The sequence below is a fragment of the Columba livia genome, chromosome 6 (assembly GCF_036013475.1).
Source record: "Columba livia isolate bColLiv1 breed racing homer chromosome 6, bColLiv1.pat.W.v2, whole genome shotgun sequence".
Classification (NCBI taxonomy): Eukaryota; Metazoa; Chordata; class Aves; order Columbiformes; family Columbidae; genus Columba; species Columba livia.
The window spans coordinates 21304139-21317067 of record NC_088607.1 but is presented as its reverse complement, the minus strand read 5'-3'; positions in this window follow the sequence as shown (position 1 = coordinate 21317067).

The following is a 12929-nucleotide window of genomic DNA, read 5'->3' as shown; positions in this document are numbered from 1 at the left end:
GTCCCCCCGCGCTCCCTGAGGCCAGCGAGTGGGACCTTCAGCCTCGGCTGGGGCTGCCTGGAGGGGGCCAGTTGGGCATCCTCACCCACTCCCCAGTGTGACAGATCAGGCAAGCCACTGGAACTGGGAGGTGCTGTGTGCAGGACAGGCAGCTCCCCTGTTTCGGCTTTTTGGATATAGTGAGGGAAGGGAGAAGGTTAGGTCCCAGAGCTTAAGAAAGAGGAGTTATGTAGCTTGGATCACAAGGAGTGGTTTCATGTAGGGAAATCCACCTTTTAACTGCGGCTCTGCCACTTTTGTGTCACATTGTCCTGGCTCAGTCGCTTAGTTTCTGCCTGTCTCAGATTCTCACTTTGTCTAAAAGACAGAAAACCACTTTCCCACCATCCCCATGCAGCTGCAAGATTCATACTGAACTGCTGCAAAACGTTTTGAGATACTTGGTTTGAGCAGAGCAGATTGTGATGAAAACTGGGATAAGAAAAGGGATCATCAGTTTCAGCCTTTGGAAAAGTGGGGCTGCTTCTCAAGATCTGGGCTTTGCAGCTGGAGGGCTGGGTATCTCCCAGCCATACTTTAAAAACAGCTGAAGATGATTTAGGGTGTAATCCTACCACTTTCTAGGTGGGATCTATTTCTAAGCTGCAGGAGAAGTCTGGAAAGTTGAGGTGGGTTTTCCCTAATGCCCTCTCCCTCCTCTGGCTCTGACTACAGCTGCTCCTTTTCATTTGTGTGTTTTTTGCATTCATCTACTATTTGTTGTCTTTGGTTCTCTTTCTCTGTAATGTGTCTCCACCATTCTTTGAAGACTCTGGTGTCTTCCCAAAGTGTTTTTTTCAGTAAAACTGGCACATATTTCACTACCCACCCAGCTCATGAGGCTCTGTAATTCTGTGTAAGGGCTACTATTCCCATTTTGTAGAAGGGAGCACGGCACAAAGTGGTCTGGGGCCATCAGACTTCTCTGGTCCCAGGCCAGAGAAGAAATGATTTGCTATGCAGTTCTCACTGCAGTGAAGCTGGGAGCTTGTTGTGGTGTCACCAGCACTGGTGGGTGGGTAATCAGCTGGAATGGTATGTGGATGCCAGGCCTCCTTCCTTCATCATCCTGTGTTTGGGCTGGCTCCTTGACCAGGCTGGACACCGAACCATGTCTTGCCATGCAAAGGGATCATGGCGGCAGCAAGTGCTGACTCACTGATAGTGAACATTTTCTGTTGCAATGAGGTGTCTGGCTGGGATGTTCCGGTGGGGAGGGGGGCCTCCCAGAGCCGGAGTGCCGCCGGTTCTCCCTGGAAGCTTGGGAGAGAGCAGATAAGAGGCGTCCGCCCGTGGGGCCCTCGCTCCCGCTCCTCCCTGTGCCTCTTCCAGGATGACCTCGGGAGCACAGGGTGCATCAGCCCGGCTTTGGAGTACCTCGTCCCCGGCCGCCTCCCCAGCCTCCTCCCGCCCCGCGGCCCTGGCAGGCGGCGGGAAGCGCCGGGGATGAGAGCAGGTCCCTGGCGTCTCCTTTAGCTGCCATTGCAGCTAAATTAGAACAGAGGCCTGCGAATAAAGCACCCCCTCCCCGCTGCCAGAAGCTCTGCATTTCATTCAAGTGCCCACCGGGGAATTTGCCCATTTACTCTTGTTATTTGCATGATAAAGGCTGTTCTGCTGCCTTTTCTGCAGCCTGCCTTAAAAAGGCAGTGAAGTTGGAGGAGCCAGCGGGGCCAGGGCACCCAGCCCGGAGCCGCCGACGGAGCCGCGCCCGCCGCCCCGCCGCTCGGCTCCGGGCGCGGAGGAGGGAGGAAGGCTCCCCAGACCGGGCTTTCGCTTTCCAGTTTAGTTCTTATTAGCGGCTCTGTGCGTTCCCTCCTCCGCTCCTCACAAAGAGGCTTATTCTGGCAGGGAAATGTGCCCTCTGGGGTTTACTGAGAGAGGGAGGGGAAAGAGGGAGATAGGCTGAGAATAGGCGCTGATCCTGGGCTGCATCCAAGCTGTTTTAGCTGAAACTAAGGATGGGAGTGAAAAGGTAGATGTAAACCTTTCCGGTTGCAGTCCACGACCCCGATCCTGGACTAATCAGCTGGAGTAGCTTCGAGGTTTTGCTGGTTTTGGCCTGGCTTCCTCTGCCTTGAGCTAACCTGGCTAATTTTGTTTCAATGTAATTTCCTTGAAATAAACAGAAATAATCTGCAGTCATATGCCACTTTCAGTCCACTTTTCACCCTGGTTCTGATTTAAAATAAGAGCTCTATGTCCCCTCTAACTAAATAAAACTTACTAAAATGAAAATACTACTTTTTTTTTTTTTTTTTTCCAATGACAACTGTTTCCAGTGGTGTGTATGGGGGGGAGCCCCAAAAGTCACATTCATAAGGTTTTGTTTTCATTCTTGTGCAGAATTTTGAGACCTAGAAAGCAGTCAGGGAATTATTTTTTTGCTAGTTTGATTTACATCCCCAAGTGGTTCTTTGCCAGGCAAGGGTGACTGGTGCTCAGCAGGGCCCTCTTCACGGTTTCCTGGCCTGATGAGGCTCCTCTGCCATTGATGGGGAATGGGTGACCACACACGAGCTGCAGTAGTGATGCTTTACCTCCGGGGTGTTCACGTTTGCCATGGGAATCTTCTGTTTGCCTGCTATGCTGGCATTGCACATGCTTCACAGCTGTGGAGCTGTCTGTAGCTGGGCCCAGGTTATGTAGCTGCATCTGTAATAGTCTTTGTCTCCCTCAAATATCTTGTTGCAGGTAACATTTATACTTACGTCCCTGTCAGCAAGCACAACCAAAGCCCCAGCACTGCAGCCTCTGGAACGCTCCAGGTGTGTTGGCTGCAGCTGCTCTCAGTGTGTCCCCACCAGCTGTGAAGTTTGGGGGCTCAGCCTTTGTGAGAAACCGTAAAGGTATAGAGTGGGTTAGAAAAAATGCCCAGAGAGAGGAAGCCCTCTCCTGTCTTGAATGCTGGGCTGTGTAAGGTCTGGGGTTTAGTTTGGTTTGGTTTTTTTTTGAAGTGGCATTGCTATGTACCATGCATACAATAGTGTGTGAGGGTAAAGAACTGGTGGAAGTTTAAGTAGGCAAAAGCAGCAGTGGTGGGTGCTGTATGAGTGCCCCAGCTGTGGTTTCATGAAGAGCTGGTGACAAAAGCTTGGAAGTCATCCCTATCTGTTGTGCTCCCCAGGCCTAGACAGAGTACTACATGATGGGGAAGTATGTATGGAATAGGATGTAGAACCTGTTATGACTGGTTTAGGACTGGGAGGATGTGCAGGAGAAAAGAGAGTATCTGGAGTCCTGTCATACGGATGCAGTAAAATCTCTGTGAAGATTCTAAGCAGTAAGTTTTTGTTTCTGTTGTATTCTCCTTTCCTTTTGTCCTTCCTTTCCATTGATGCTCCTTTTTCCCAGTGCACATATTGGAGAGAAACCAACTGCCCAGAATGACAGGCCACAGCCCTCTGAGGATTTCTGATCTGTGCACGGGCTCTTTTTTAATAGACTTACACCTCATTTGGACTCTGAAGCCCATTGAAGAGGCCTTGAGGGCTGGCCAGCTGGGTACATCCCAGACCAGTGTGGTCTGCTGTTCTCTTCTCTACTTTAAGCAGATTTGAAGAGGGAGATGCAGATATATATGTGTGGATCTGCCTTCTGGACTTCAGGTAGAACTCTCCACTGAAGAAAAAGTTACTGGATCTCTAGGTTTTGCGTTTTCATTTTGACAACAACAGTGTTGGTGAAAAAAAAAAAAAAAATGTACTGCTGTGCATTGCAGCCTCCTAAATATTCTTGGAAATGTCTGGAGGTGGGTTCCAAAATATTGTTTTTACTGAGTGTGGATGTTCTTGGTAGATATGGAGGGATTTACTGATACATAACTTCATAAACAGCATTTGATCAGTGTTTCTACGTTTCCCAACAGACTGCACTGTCACTGCATCCACAGTGAGCTCAAGAACCAGGATGCTGCTGGTATGTGTCCATGCTAGAACATGGAGTAGGACAATACAATTGCAGAGCCTGGCCCTGCTGCAGTTCCTGGCCACTGCTCAGGATGGGTTCCAGAAACAAAGCTCGACAAGCTTGCATTAAATCAGGGAAGCAGGTTTGTGCAAGCATGTGGCAGGCTGCACAGCCAGGATTCTGGCATCCTAAGTGGGTTCTGGAGCCAGCAGTCTTGGAGCTTGTGGCAGCTCCTGGCTGGTGGCTGGGAAGGGATCCAGAATGAGGACATAGTAGCATCCTGTTTTTTTCAGACTCGTGATCAACAAGTTCAGAAGGTCTGTTCTCATATCTGAACTTCCCTCTCTCTGAGAGACCTTTTGCATTTTCAGCATGGGTAATGATGCCAGCCCCATCCTCTCTTCTTACCTGCAAAGAATCAGATCTGCAGCCGTGCCTGTTGTCTGAGCCGCTGCTTCCCAGCTGCAGAGCTGTGCATCTCCTGTCAGTCTGGCAACTGCTGTGCTTATTGTCATTAGTAGTATTTCTGGTCTTTGGATTTGGTTTCCTGGTATGTTGATGCCAGTTCTGCATCTTAGAATAAACATTCCTTCTCAGGCTTGGAACTTATTTTCTGATGGTATTTGCTGCACTGTTGATCTAACGGAGGCATTCAGTTTAACAAGCAGCTCTTGACTAGCGGGCTTCTGGGAGTCCTGTCAGTTTTTTATTATGGTTTCCACCTTGTACTATTTGTAGATTAAAATTTGTTTGAGATGGCTAAGCGGGGGCTTTATTCACTCTGAAATTGCATGATTTCCTTATTTGCCTCCCTTGGCATCAACAATGAAGAAGGCTGGACATACAGAGCTTGGCTGTGACTGCTTGCTGCACCTGAAAGGCACTGGGATAAAGATGACAGAGGCATGTGGTGGGCATGTTCAGTAGTATCTCTGGACAGGCTCAAATAGGAAGGCACTGGCTGAGGAAGGCACTGCTGAGAGAATCAGGCAGGTCTGTCTGGCTAGTGACATCCAGAAAGATGGAATCAGGATGCAGGGATTAAAACTGTGGAACTCCTGACACCTCAAGAGCAGGTTAGCTGTGGTCAGGATGCTGTCTTCAGGTAAGGAGAAGCATTTATCTACTTGAGCACAGACTTCTTACATGATTCTGAAAAAGACGCTAAAGTTAAGGTTTCTTTCACCTTGCTTTAGATGCTTGGTAGTCATCTCATTCTAGCATGCTTGCCTACAATAGATAAAGTTACCATCTGGATGTGTTTGTGCTCCTTTGTCTATGGAGGGGGCCTGTATAGATGAGACTGTGGCTAGTTTTTATGTGGCAGAAACCTGGCGAGGTGAGCCCCCCTGACTCATCTTCATATGTAAAGTGGAAATGGCAGTGTTGCATAGTGAGATTGCATGGCTGTGCAGTGAACAGCATAGTGTGCATTCTGCATTGGTGGAAAAGGCAGGAGAAGAGCAGAATGATGTGTCTATGGAGTAGTTTACCTGCCAGTGTGCCCAGCTCTTCTGGTATTTGGCCCTATACAAGTGGAAAGGTGTTTAGATTATTCTGATAAGCTTCACAAAATCTTTTTAACATTATTTTCTTACAAAGCCAAGTTTATGTTGCTTAAGTTACATTATCCTCAGCTATCTGATGGCTTTTCCTGAATAATGGACAGTATGTTGCTAGACAAGGAAGAATAAAGTATTCCCATCCTCTCCTTGAGAAACAGTATCATAGATAGCTCGGCTGCTGTTTTATTAGAGGCCTCTGGGCTATACTTTCACTTTTTCAGGTCTCCTCCTGAAGTTTTCACTGCCCAGATCTAACTATTCTGAGCTTCTGTTCTCTGTTTTTACCTGTTCAGATGGGAAATGGAAAAAAAGTAGAGAGAAACAAGAATGAAAGCACTTCTAAGAGTCTCTTCCTTACTACATCAAGAGGCCAAAGGTTATGCAAGGGGAGATTATGCTAAAGAGATTCTTTGCAAGTCCTCCGAAGCATGTGTTCTGCTTTTTATTACTGGTTTGAATTAAGATTGATTTTCCTGGGATTCCTGCTCTCCCCCTTGGGACCAGCTCCAAAAACCCTGAGGCTCAAGTGGAAATGGAAGGTGCTAATTAAAAGCACTATTTATCCCTCTTTGAAAATAGACCCCAAGAGTACATGGGGATTGGCAGGGTCCATTCCTGGAAATAAGCTGCTCTCCTGCTTGAAGTTGCAGGTGTTCAAAGCCACCAGGGCTGTTAAGAGCTGTATCTCAGTGACAGAGATATGTAAAATATTATCTGTGAGCTCCAGTTCTGTCCCAGCACAGACAGAGATTTGGGGCATGAAGCATATAGGACCTTCAGCCTCTTTTGGGCAGGAATTGCAGGTACTGTCTGCACGTGTATCCAGGAAATTAGTGTATGTTATGTGGTCCCCACTGTACCTGATGTGTCAGAGTAGAACTGGGTGCTTTTATCCCTGAAGGTCTTGAATTCATCTTCGAGGGTATTGGCCAAGCGAGGCTGTCACACTCTGACTCCTTAGGACTGAGACCACCCTGTCTGTCTGTCTCCTCATTCTCCCTTTCTATTCCCCACCCCAACAAGCCTTTTAATAAATTGGGTTGGCACACAGTGTGGAGATGGAGCAGCCAGGGACTGATAACAGGGAGATGATCCAAAAACTTCTCCTTTGAACCCGACTGAGTACAACCAAAATGATCAGTTCACTTATTTCTCCATCAAGTAGGCCTGATCCAAACCACTAATCAGGACTATGTTGCTATCACTGCACAAAGAACATAACTTCAGGGCTGTGTTAACTCCTCATTAGTAACAGGGCTGGGAAAGCTGCTGTGTACTCTAGAAGATGTATGGGAAATTGATACAAATAGGAGCAAGAAGCCAAGTTCACATTTATTTTGCTTACTCTAATTCACATCATAGATACCTAATATTGATAGGTAAGAGATTAGTGGAAAGGGTTAAAGCAAGTAAGTATATTTGTAGCCATTTAATGGGTTGTTAAAAGTGAACTCTGAAAGTTAGGTATGAGAACCCCTCAAGAATCTATAAGGGATCTGCATGCCTACATACCTTTGGCTTTGTGGACATTTCCAGTCTGACCACAGACATGTGGAGTTGTTTGAATGAGGTGCTTCTATCTCATAGTTGTTCTCCGAGCTGTTATCCCTACCACACCAGTTCCAACAGGCGGATTATCCTCATTGTGCCAAGTTCTTAGTGCAGTCTCTTTGCTCTCATTATATGGCACCTAGAACAGATTTTAATTATTTTTTTTTCAGCCAGAACTTAAAAATTCTGTCCCTGTGAGGTTCTCCACCCATTTAAAAGGGTTCAGAGAAAATATTATACCTCAAAGGGAAAATATCATCCCTGATTTCTTGTTGCCTGCGTCTTACTGTGGGTGGCTAAATGCCTCCTGAAGCTAGTGATGGGGTAGGGAATCTTTTGCTTCTTGTTACTGTGAATTAATGCCAGTGAACAAAAGTTCCCAATTTCTGCAGCCCAACTGGTAATATTCAAGAAATAAAGCTGGAAGATTAGTGTAGTTTTTGACCCGTAAACACTAAAAAATGAACACTTTTACTGACAGCCATAGAGGACAGACTAAGATATGCATGAACCAGTGAGACTGAGGGTCGTTGTTGTTTTCCAGGTCTGGAAGGGTCTACATTCTCTGTTCTTAAACTGCAAGCTGTTGCTTTAGTGACCAAAAACCTCCACAATGGCTGGCTTCACTGCCTTTCCATGTATCTCTTGTTGGTGACAGGGAGAGAGTGTCAGCAGTTTGTTTTTTATAGTATCCCAGCAGCCAAAAGCAAATGACATCCTTTTGCCATTGCAAGAAAAAAAGTTTGCTCTAGAAACTTTGCAAGCTGGGCAGAGGGGAAGAGCTACCAAGTCCCTGGTGTCTATCACGGGATTAATGTCATTAGTCTCTCAAATACAAGCGGCACCCTGCAAGTGAAACTGTGACACCAGATGCCTGATGTTGATTTCTGAGCCACAGCCACTGCTCTGGAATGCTGGTGCCTGCATTTTCCAGGTCTCTGCTGGAAGTGTCTATAGCGTGCCCTGCACCAGCCCCATTGCTGCTTGGTTGATGAGTTCCCAGAATAAGGATGTGTTGTCTAGTAGTTTTACTAAGAGACATCTGACTTTTTGTCTCATTGTCAGATTTCAAACTGGTCACTGTGTTTCATGCAGTTTATTTTCCCTACCAGAGAAGGAGGCATAAAGTTGTTGTTACTCTCTTGGCAAAGCTTTTTCTTGTCCTGCCTTCCAGGAGCCTTAGGGAGAGACAGGCACTGGCTGCAGGGAATGCACCACAGGGTCACCAACAGCCCAGATGACGTGGGCGGCATCCAGGAGACTTCCCTGGCTCATTCCAGCAGGGAGGCACAGGTGGCACCTCGGTAAACATTTCACAGCAACTTGGCACAGAGCATCACAGAAAAGCACTTGACTTGGGTGTGCTCCCTGCTGTGTGTATCCAAGTCCCCTGTGCAGCACCTTTGGCTGTTAGAAAACAGATCTGGGTGGCATCAAGCAGCCAGGCAGGAGTGGTGAGGGCAGGAGGAGATGGGTGCACGTGGAGTGCCCATGGGGCTGCCAGGCACCTCTCATTAGGATGCATTTATTCCATGATACTACAGCCGGCTGGTTCCTCTCTCAGTCTCTTTCTTTGCGAGGCTGTTGCATACAGAAGGTAGAGGCAGGGACTTGGGCTGGGTCCAAGCTCTGGTGCAGCTCTGCCTCTCCTCTCCTCGGTCTCTCGCTGTGCACAGAGCCGGGCCCCCCGCTGTGCCCTCGCCAGCTTTTACAGCCGCCCTGCCTGTCAGAACAAATGGCACGGCTCAGAAAATAAACTCATCTCATTTGTATGACAACACGGCCCCTCCGGTTAGAATGCTGCACCATTGCTTTTAACAAGGCTTTAAGCTGTTCAGTTCGGAGACTGTTACAGCCCCTGGTTTATTGATATACAAACCTCCTGTATAGTCATCCCAGGTGTGTTCCCTAGTGCCTAACCCAGACTATGATGTCCCCAGCGCTCCGTGCCCCGGCTAAGGCTGCCCAAGCTGAATGATGTCACTCTTCTTCCATTGTAGTCCAGGGTCCTGCATCCCATGTGCTGCTCCCTATGTTGGGGAAAGAAAGGATGAAAAAAAGACCTTTATTCCTAGATAGTGGAGGTGGCTGTGAATTTCTTGCTGAGCTATGTTGTGACTTGGTCAGTCCGTGCATAGGATGGTATCTGGATGTGGCTCTGGGAAATGTATGTGTGTGTGAATGCAGGTACTTTCATTTCTGTCTCCCCCATTCTGTGAGTGTCTCTATGCGTGTTGAGTTTGTGTGTATCTGTCTGTCATAAGCTGTGTGTGTTTGTCTTATTTCTGTGTGTTTGAGGTGTTGGCTTTTAAATATGCTTCTGTCTCTGCCTGTCTTTATGCAGCCAATGATTGTGTGTACTTATGTCTCTCAGCTGTGTATGTGTATTCCAGTGAGCATGCTTTCATACAAATCTTGCTTACCAGGTCTCATTATATTGTGAGTTCCCCTTTGGTGTGACACGTTCCTACAGTTCATAGGCAGGTGATTGACTGTGTCAATTTTTTTTATACAACATGAAGAAGAGTGGCCCAAGAAGGGATCCTGGAGTTTTAGGTGAACCTAAAGGGTGCCTTGTAAATAAAGAAGAAAAAAAATACAAGAAGAGGGAAAATAAGCATTCATTATACACCTGGTGACATACAGCTCTTTCCAAAGCACGTCATACTTTTATTCAGACGATAAACAGAGGATCTTATTTTCCTCTGTCAAGCTCGGTGGTAGCTTTTCCAGGGAAAATGGGTGCAGAATCACATATGTAGAACGAGAGTAACTGTACGTCAGAGATGCACATGTGTGCCTGTAGATGGATCTATTATTCTCCCCTTTCAGCAGCCTCACTACAGAATGCCTGTTTAAGGTTCCTCTGTGTTTTCCATGCCCTGTTTAACTTGTGCCAGATCAAATGTGTAACTATTTCATCTTCTCATTAGTGCAAATACTTAGAATCGGGATGCCTGAATCCTTGCTTTGCCACTGGTTTTCTGTGTGACCTTGACAAATTGTTGTGTGTTTATGCCCCTACTCCCTCATTTGCAGGAAGGGCAGCTGATAGTGGGTTACCTTTCAGAGATGCCAAAGAGCTGGTATTGCTAACATGTTTTGAGATCCCTGGATTAAAGTAGTACTGACAATCACAAAGTATTGATTCTTCAGTAATATTAACACTGCTGACAAACAAACAAACAATTAATCCTTAAGCATGGGATGGATTTCCCTTAGGTAATAGACAGGGATGTTAAAAGCAAAACACTGGCTGTCAGTAATGGATGGGGTCTAACAGGAGGATCTGGCTGAAGTGATCTGCCCTCTTGGTGGGACAATAGCCAGTGGCTGCTGCTCTGCCTGGTAAGCTGGGCCCTGTGAACCCAAGCTTCAGTCCCCATTTGTTTGGCACAGGGTCAGAGGCTCCCTGTATGTATCTTTTAATGCCCGTGAGCAGGATTTCCATGGGGAAGAGCGAGTGCTGCTGGAGCACACAGCCATTTGTTAGCTGAGGGCTTGGGGTTTGCAGAGCTGTGTACATTCCTGCTGACGAGTGCATAGACAGAGGAGTAAACAATGCCCGGCAGATTTACTGCTGCAGCAAAAATAAACCATTTGTCAAAGACAGGATAACGCAGGGATGCCAACAACTTGAGGCCGCGCCACTTTGGGACACGATCTGGTTAGAGCTTGCAAACCAAGCGAGACAGGACAGAAGTTCCACTGGGGTTTGGCTTGGAGTCCGTTCAGAAACACTGCCTTTAGGGCTGCCAGGGAAAGTGCTGGGGAGCCAACAGGGGGTGCACAGAATATTTGTTTGCATAAAGTTAACAGATCCTGGCAAATACTAGGCTAGGTAAAGAAGTCTAAGTGCTATGCTCTAAAGCGCTTCTGTCCTATAAATCAGCTGCTCCCAATTACAGTGCCAAAAGAAGGCTCTTTTCAATATACACGAAAGATGGTCTCGAGGCTTTGCTGGGTGTTCTATGCTATGTTAAGAGTACTGTTCTCTGTGAACAGTACAGCAGCATTGATCAGATCATTTGTGGTAATTAAAAACCCCATGGCAAGTTTCATCAGGGCCAGGTGACAGGTCAGTTAATTATTTTTAGGAAGCAAAATTCCCTCTTCAGTTCTGAACACGTCTGATATCTATTCCTCTCTACAGAAAAAGTAACAGCAAAATTATGTTTTCCCAGGGATTATATGGTGTTTTCATTAATATTAATAGAATATTCTTCCTTTATATTTGGCCAAAATTTGGTGAATGGCAATATACAGAATACATTAATTACATGCTTGGTAAAATTTAGCAAAATTAGTAAAGAGTTATTTAATGTGGAAAATTGAAGCTGATTTTATGACAAAGGGAATGTGAATTTAACCTGAAGCATGACTTTTAATAGCAGGAATAAGTCCGTAAAGTAGAAACTTCAGTAGAGATTTGCCTGGTGGGAAGTTAGATGCTAGTGTGTACCGAAATGTATCCTGAACTGGGGAAGCCAATGCACCAGTTGTCCTCCCCTTATGCATTTGTAATATTTTATATATAGTTAAAGTGGCCCAATAGTGAAGGATATCATTTGTCCACTTAATTTTCATTGGAGTTAGTGACTCCCATGTTGGCAAATTAAAGGGAATGAGGCTCAGTGAAGGACCAGGCTGCTCCTAGAGAGTCAGGATGCCACAGAATACTGATGCAAGTCTCCCCCCAGCTTGAAATACATCACTCGTATGAGGTTCATGCCTAGGATGTATTGCCCTAGAGCAGTGGGGAGGGTGATCCCACTTGCACGCTGGGTTGTGACTGGATGTAGGATAACATAGGGGGCTTTGGTACCAAGAGGACGTGGACCAAGAAGCTCATGCTCAGAGAAAAGCAGAAAATAGTCTGGTGTCAGCTGGCACTTGAAAGAGGAAGGATACATGCTTAGATCTCAGAGAGCCTTCCAACTCCCAACAGCAGGGATGTGGCAAAGAGCAAACATCCAAATGCTGAGTACTAAGTTTAAGTTGATTGAGGAGATGGAGTGCATGGCTCTAAAGATCCATGCCTACCTGTTTTCTGTGACTGTAACAATTAATATGAATTAAGTGTTTAATGTGAAACTGCTCTTCTGTTTGTCGTATCAGAAATCTAATGAATGAATCCCAGAGCTGTAGCTGAAGCTGTTACAAATGGATTTGGATTTGATAGTCTTCATGGGCTGGGCACAGGGCAAACCTGAAAGCTAGTGTCAAGAAGGTTATCTTGAGTTCTTGTACGACTGCAGAGCAAACACCATGGCATGTTCTGCTCTACATAGCAGAATTTGCTCACATTAAGCCCTTGGAGAGACTCTGACATTATGCATGCACCCATTTGTGTGCCCTGTCCAAGGAACCCATGACTATTGCTATAGCATCCCCTTTCTTCTGTAGGCAACCTACCATCTCTACCAAAAACAAGAAGGAAAGAAAGCCTAAAAGGGTGAAGAAGGATTTTCATTATGAAGTTAATTAGCTTCTGAGCCAAGCTGCACCTTTTCAAGAGGAGGAATTAGAGGGATTTAATTGCTTTATCAGCCTTCTCTTTGATTTTCAGCAATCAGGCCGATTCCATTTAATTTAACTGCCACAGATGAGAAGAAAATTGATGCACTCACCTGCCTCGGAGCAGAAAGAGAGTGAGAAAGAAAAGTTGGAGAAATTGGCAAATATAGTGTCTGCAGATTAATGAAAACCAACAGCATTTGCTCACAATTGGAAATGATGTGCCTGCCCTGAGGTGTTTGGAGCTCTGTGTGTGTGTGCTGCTGTGCATGGTGATGTGAGACCCATCTTAATGGTGGAGAACGGGGAAAAGGGGCTGGACATGCCCTGGGGAAAGAGGGAAATATA